Source organism: Cucurbita moschata, unplaced genomic scaffold, assembly GCF_002738365.1.
Source record: "Cucurbita moschata cultivar Rifu unplaced genomic scaffold, Cmos_1.0 Cmo_Scf00019, whole genome shotgun sequence".
In the NCBI taxonomy this organism is placed as follows: Eukaryota; Viridiplantae; Streptophyta; class Magnoliopsida; order Cucurbitales; family Cucurbitaceae; genus Cucurbita; species Cucurbita moschata.
Genome location: NW_019268535.1, coordinates 1139043 through 1146360, shown reverse-complemented (window position 1 = coordinate 1146360; position 7318 = coordinate 1139043).

The window sequence follows — 7318 nt, the reverse complement described above, 5'->3', positions numbered from 1 at the left end:
TGAGCCCATAAGTTGCACCTAAATACGGGACTATGCTTATATGTTGCCATTTTGTATGCTTATATGTTGCTATGCCTCGGTTGGCTGCTCCTAATTTTGGTGAACTAACTAGCCAAGAACACCAACTTGAAGGAACCTTTAGGTAACTTATTTATTCATAATCAAATCAGAAAAACTGGAATGAACAATGTTCCACAGGTTTTCCTGACTTTGATGTGCTGCTTGGGAGAGTTTACATTCACTATGTTTGAATGGAACCAAAAACAATGGCATTTTTTAGTCTACAAGTGTCAAAGAACTTGGGAGCATAGAAGTGGGTAATACCATAAAATTATTTGGCATAGTTAGAAATGGAAAGAGCTCCAGTATATTTGAAAACCAAAGGAGATAGATTTTTGCACCATATTCTGTTGAACTTACGACTTTATAATTTAATTTTTTTTGGTTTAAAGCGAGTTTTCCTTATTTTTCCCTATTATAAAAATATTGGGATAAAAATGTAGTCAATATGTTACTAACTTCAGGCACGGCTTTTGTTTTGTCTTTATTATGTTTTGCGCTTTGGTCTGTCTTCATTGGTAAATTGACTCGGTATACATGTTTATTATAATATATTTGTGCATGCCCACTCCTGTATGCTCTCGCCATTGAACCATTCACAACTTAATGTATTAGTAGAATCCTTTCTAACTTTCATTGTTATTTTGTGATACATTCCTTAATAGAATGAGTTCTTACATCAAAGCATCATAAATTTTACTCTAATCATAGTGAATTGGCTCTTGATCAGCTGTAAAATTTATTTTTCTTACTACTACGTCGATGATTCGATCATGATTTAAGAATCTTGTGCACAATTAAATTCTAGGGGCAGTCAGCTAGCTTGAGTGTAAGTCATGGCTTAGTAGCAAGAAAAATAAGTTTTACTGCTGATCAAGAACCAATTCATTGTGATTAGAGTAGAATTTATGATGTTTTGATCTAAGAACTCATTCTATTAAAGAATACATCACAAAATAATAGTGAAAGCCAGAGAGGATCCTACTAATACATTAAGTTGTGAATGGTTCGATGACGAGAGCATACAAGAGTGAGCATGCACAACTATATATAGAATAAGCAGGTATACCGAGTCAATTTACCAATGAAGACAAACCAAAACACAAAACATAATAAAAATAAAACAAAAGCAGTGCCTGAAATTAGTAATATATTGACTGCATTTTTATCCCAATATTTTTATAATAGAGAGAAATAAGGAAAACCCGCTTTAAACCAAAAGAATTAAATTAAAATGTTGTAAGTTCAACCAAATAGAGTGCAAAAATCTATCTCCTTTGGTTTTCAAATCTATGGGAGCTCTTTCCATTTCTAACTATGCCAAATAATTTTATGGTATTACTCACATGACAAGTTGGTTTGCATTCATCTAGGTGACCAAGCCATGACTTCAAAATGTGACTTGGGTTTTGAGCTTGTTATATGACATCAAGGTGACCAAGCCATGACTTCCACTCAAGCTGACAGACCCCTAGAATATTTGAAGTTGGATCTCATACTTTAAGCCAAATTTCTTATATCTTTTTATGATCTGTTCGACTATAAACATGTAGTGTTTCATTTACCACTGATGGATCTTTATCCTATTAAAGAAATGATATCATCTCATTAAATTTGTCAATGAAACCTATAGACCGTTCTAAAAAAGTACCTTATTTCTATCACGATAATTTATTTACTTGATAAAAAATTGAAGTCAAATCTCATACTTCAACCCAAAATTCTTAAACCCAAACTTACCTTTCTTCCATCCTTTCATAAATACTTGCTCCGGTCTTTGTTCCTTTTTACTGTCTTATCAACATCGTTTGTTGAGATTACAAAGTCTTCCTTTGTCATACTTGAGCTTCCTTATATCTTAGAGCTTATCGTCTTCCTTATGGTCAACAAATCTTGACACTTATATCTTAGAGCTTATCGTCTTCCTTATGGTCAACAAATCTTGACATAATCAACATTGTTCCTTCAAGGTTGTATCTTAGAGGTTCCTTTTGTTTCTTTTTGTACAAGGTGGCTTCTAAGGGTCTTAAGTTCTTCTTGGTGCCTTACTTAATCCCTATAACTATCCTTGGCCTTCCTTAATCTTTGTACTCTCGAGTCTCTACTCTTGTCCCTAAACATTAACCACGTTTTCTTATTTGTGGATGAAGCTTGCAATGAACTAAAAACATACAAAATAGTGCTGATTTTAAACTTGAAACTTCTGGAAGGTCCATTGGAAAAATCTACTCCGATGAGGATGTTGCTAATGTCATTTTTCAACACCAACCGTTAGATCTAAACATATCTAAGTCTTATAGATCATATCCAAATTTGGGACAAATACAATAGCTGAATCTTGAGATATGAAAGATTTTTTCTAGCTGACCCCTGCTGTAAACCAATCTGGAAAGAATTTCTGGTCAGGGGCATTTTTGTAAATAATTGAAGTTTAGGGGTATTTCCACATTTTGAATTTTTATTCTGAAAATCCGAATATTTTCCAAAAACTATTTACCCATTTTTGGTACCTTCTCGAGTATCTTGAAATTCCTTCTCTATAAGGAATTAAACATTCTAGAAGTTTACTAAAATTGGAAAAATGACATTTTGTTTGCACTTTATGCTTAGTATGCTTATAACACATTGCTAGGGCATTGAGAATCTCTTCCTTGACCCCTTGACCTTCCTTTGGTCTCTTAATCGTTTTTTTGGATGCCTTAAACTTACTCGAGTGTCTTAATTTTACTAGGGGTCTTACAAATTCTCCCTCTCTTAAGAAATTTCGTCCCCGAAAGTTCACTATTCTTAACTTGCCTTGGGGTACTTGTCTTTAGTTATGTCCTTCCAAGTTTCTTGAAGGTCCTTTTACAGGTTTGAACTTCTCCGACATATCCTAATAATTTGCCCTCGTGGCCTTTAGTCTTAACTTATGCCTTAAGGCCATGTACTTGTTCCGACATTTGCTCCCTTTGACAGTCTTCTCAATATCTTTTATTGAGATTGACAAGTCTTCCTTTGCCATCCGTTTGTTTTCTTATATCTTAGAGAGCTTATCTTATTCTTTATGTTCAACAAGCCATGAGATAATGAACCTTGTTTCTTCAAGGTTGTATCTTAGAGGTTCCTTTTTGTTCCTTCTGGTAGAAGACGAATTCTTAGGGTCTTAAGTTCTTCTTTTCTTGGTGTTATAAGGCCTTCCTTAATTCTTGTACTACCCTTGTACTACCCTTGTTGTCCCTAAACGTTGCCCATATCTTCTTATTTGTCGTCGTCCACCGTTAGATTTAAAGATATCCGAGTCTTATAGACAATAACCAAATTTGGGACTAATCTACCGGTCGGATCATTAGATAGGAAAGCTTTTGTCCAACTGACCCATACTGAAAATGAATCTGGGAAAGATTTTCTTGATAGGGCATTTTCACGAATATATGGAATTTCATGGGTATTTTGGTAATTTGGAAATTTTTAAATATTTTATTCTGAAAAATTCGAACATTTTTAACTCTCGAGCATTTTGAAATTTTATCTCCATAAGGAATTAAAAATCTCAGTTTACATAAAATTGAAAAAATGATCCTTTTACCTTTTAAGTTGACTATTTTTTTTCTCAACCTTTTTCATCCCTATGAAACCTTGTTTGGGCATTAAGAATCTCTTTTCTTGCGTCTCCTTAACTTTCTTTGGGTCTCTTACAACATTAACTTACTCGAGTGTCTTAACCTTACTTGAGGTCTTGCAAATTCTCCCCTCCCTAAGAACTTTCGTCCCAAAGAATTCACTTTTCATACCTTGTCTTAAGGTGCTTGTCCTTAGTCATGTCATTCCAAGTTTCCTCAGGGTCCTTATATAGCTTTGTCCTTCTTTGGCACGTCCTTATTATCTACATTTGTCGCCTTTAATTCATAACTTATGTTTTAAGGCAATGTACTTGTTTTAGCATTTGCACCTTTTGATTGTCTTCTCCATTTACAGGTTTTCCCTTCTCCGACATGTTTTCATAATCAGCATTATGACCTTTAGTTTTTAACGTATGCCTTAAGGCCATGTACTTGTTCCGACATTTTCACCTTGACTTTCTTGTCAACATCCTTTTTCCGACATATTCGAGTGTATTAACCTTACTTGGGATCTTAAAATTCAAACCCTCTTAAGAATTTTCGTCCTCAAAAGTTCATTGTTTTTATCTTGTCTTTGGGTACTTATCCTTAGTAATGTCTTTCAAAGTTTCTTAAGGGTCCATTTACAGGTTCGCCATTCTCCGACATGTCTTTATAATCAGCCCTAGTACCATTTAGTTTTTAACTTATGCCTTAAGGCAATGTACTTGTTCCAACATTTGCCTCTTGATTGTCTTGTCAATATCCTTGTGCCGACATATTCGAGTGTCTTAACCTTACTTGGGGTCTTATAAATTATCACCCTCTTAAGAAGTCTCGTCATCGAAACTTCATTGTTCTTATCTTGTCTTCAGGTACTTATCCTTCCTTATGTCCTTCCAAGTTTCTTAAGGGAACATTTATAGGTTTTCCCTTCTCCGACATGTCTTTATAATCAGCATTGTGCACTTTAGTTCTCAACTAATGCCTTAAAGCTAAGTACTTGTTCCGACATTTGGCCCTTGACTGTCTTGTCAAACTCCTTGCATCTACAAAATCGAGTGTCTTAACCTTACTTGGGATCTTACAAATTCTCACCCTCTTAAGCACTTTCGTCCTCGAAAGTTCATTGTTCTTACCTTACTTGGGATCTTACAAATTCTCACCCTCTTAAGCACTTTCGTCCTCGAAAGTTCATTGTTCTTACCTTGTCTTGGGGTACTTATCCTTAGTTATGTCCTTTCAAGTTTCTTAAGGGTCCATTTATAGGTTTTTCCTTCTCCGACATGTCTTTATAATCCGCCCTTGTGCCCTTTAGTTCTTAACTTATGCCTTAAGGCCATGTACTTGTTCCGACATTTGCCCCTTCACTATCTTGTCAACGTCCTTGTTTCGACATACTCGAGTGTCTTATCCTTACCTAGAGTCTTACAAATTCTCACCCTCTTAAGAACTTTAGTCCTCAAAAGTTCGTTATTCTTACCTTGTCTTGGGGTACTTATCCTTAGTTGTGTCCTTCCAAGTTTCTTAAGGGTCCATTTATAGGTTTACCCTTCTTCAACATGTCTTTATAATCAGCCTTTGTGCTCTTTAGTTCTTAACTTATGCCTTAAGGCCATGTACATGTTCCAACATTTGCTTCTTGACTTGTCAACATCCTTATTTCGACATACTCGAGTGTTTAAACCTTACTTGAGGTCTTACAAATTCTCAATCTCTTAAGAACTTTCGTCCTAGAAAGTTCAATGTTCTTACCTTGTCTTGGAGTACTTATCCTTAGTTTTGTCCTTTCAAGTATCTTAAAAGTCCATTTATAGGTTTGCACTTCTTCGACATGTCTTTATAATTAGCCCTTGTGTCATTTAGTTCTTAACTTATGCCTTAAGGTCATGTACTTATTCCGACATTTGTCCCTTGACTTGTTAACGTCCTTGTTTCAACATACTTGAGTGTCTCAACCTTACTTGGGCCCTTCTCCGACATGTCTTTACAAATTCTCAATCTCTTAAGAACTTTCGTCCTAGAAAGTTCAATGTTCTTACCTTGTCTTGGAGTACTTATCCTTAGTTTTGTCCTTTCAAGTATCTTAAAAGTCCATTTATAGGTTTGCACTTCTTCGACATGTCTTTATAATTAGCCCTTGTGTCATTTAGTTCTTAACTTATGCCTTAAGGTCATGTACTTATTCCGACATTTGACCCTTGACTTGTTAACGTCCTTGTTTCAACATACTTGAGTGTCTCAACCTTACTTGGGCCCTTCTCCGACATGTCTTTATAATTAGCCTTGTGTCATTTAGTTCTTAACTTATGCCTTAAGACCATGTACTTATTCCGACATTTGTCCCTTGACTTGTTATCATCCTTTTCGACAAAATCGAGTGTCTCAACCTTACTTGGGGTCTTACAAATTCTCACCCTCTTAAGAACTTTCGTCCTTGAAAGTTCAATGTTCTTACCTTGTCTGGAAGTACTTACCCTTAGTTTTGACCTTCCAAGTATCTTAAGAGTCCATTTATAGGTTTGCCCTTCTCCGACATGTCGTTATAATTAGCCTTGTGTCATTTAGTTCTTAACTTATGCCTTAAGACCATGTACTTATTCCGACATTTGTCCCTTGACTTGTTAACATCATTGTTTTGACATACTCGAGTGTCTCAACCTTACTTGGGGTCATACAAATTCTCACCCTCTTAAGAACTTCCTACAAAGTTCAATGCTCTTACCTTGTCTTGGAGTACTTACCCTTAGTTTTGTCCTTCCAAGTATCTTAAGAGTCCATTTATAGGTTTGCCCTTCTCCGACATGTTTTTATAATTAGCCTTGTGTCATTTAGTTCTTAACTTATGCCTTAAGGCCATGTACTTATTCCGACATTTGTCCCTTGACTTGTTAACATCCTTGTTTCGACATACTCGAGTGTCTCAACTTTACTTGGGGTCTTACAAATTCTCACCCTCATAAGAACTTTCGTCCTTGAAAGTTCATTGTTCTTATCTTGTCTTTAGGTACTTATCCTTAGTTTTGTCCTTTCAAGTTTCTTAAGGGTCCATTTATAGGTTTTCCCTTCTCCAACGTGTCTTTATACTCAGCATTGTGCCCTTTAGTTCTTAACTTATGCCTTAAAGCCAAGTACATGTTCCGACATTTGGCCCTTGACTGTCTTGTCAACATCCTTGTTTCAACATACTCGAGTGTCTTAACCTTACTTGGGATCTTACAAATTCTCACCCTCTTAAGCCTCGATAGTTCCTTGTTCTTATCTTGTCTTGGGGTACTTATCCTACGTTATGTCCTTTCAAGTTTCTTAAGGGTCCATTTATAGGTTTTTCCTTCTCCGGCATCTCTTTATAATCGACCCTTGTGCCCTTTAGTTCTTAACTTATACCTTAAGGCCATGTACTTGTTCCGACATTTGCCCCTTGACTATCTTGTCAACATCCTTGTTTCGACATACTCGAGTGTCTTATCCTTACCTAGGGTCTTACAAATTCTGACCCTCTTAAGAACTTTAGAACTCGAAAGTTCGTTGTTCTTACCTTGTCTTGGGGTACTTATCCTTAGTTGTGTCTTTCCAAGTTTCGTAAGGTCCATTTATAGGTTTGCCCTCCTTCAACAGGTCTTTATAATCAGCCCTTGTGCTCATTAGTTCTTTAACTTATGCCTTAAGGCCATGTA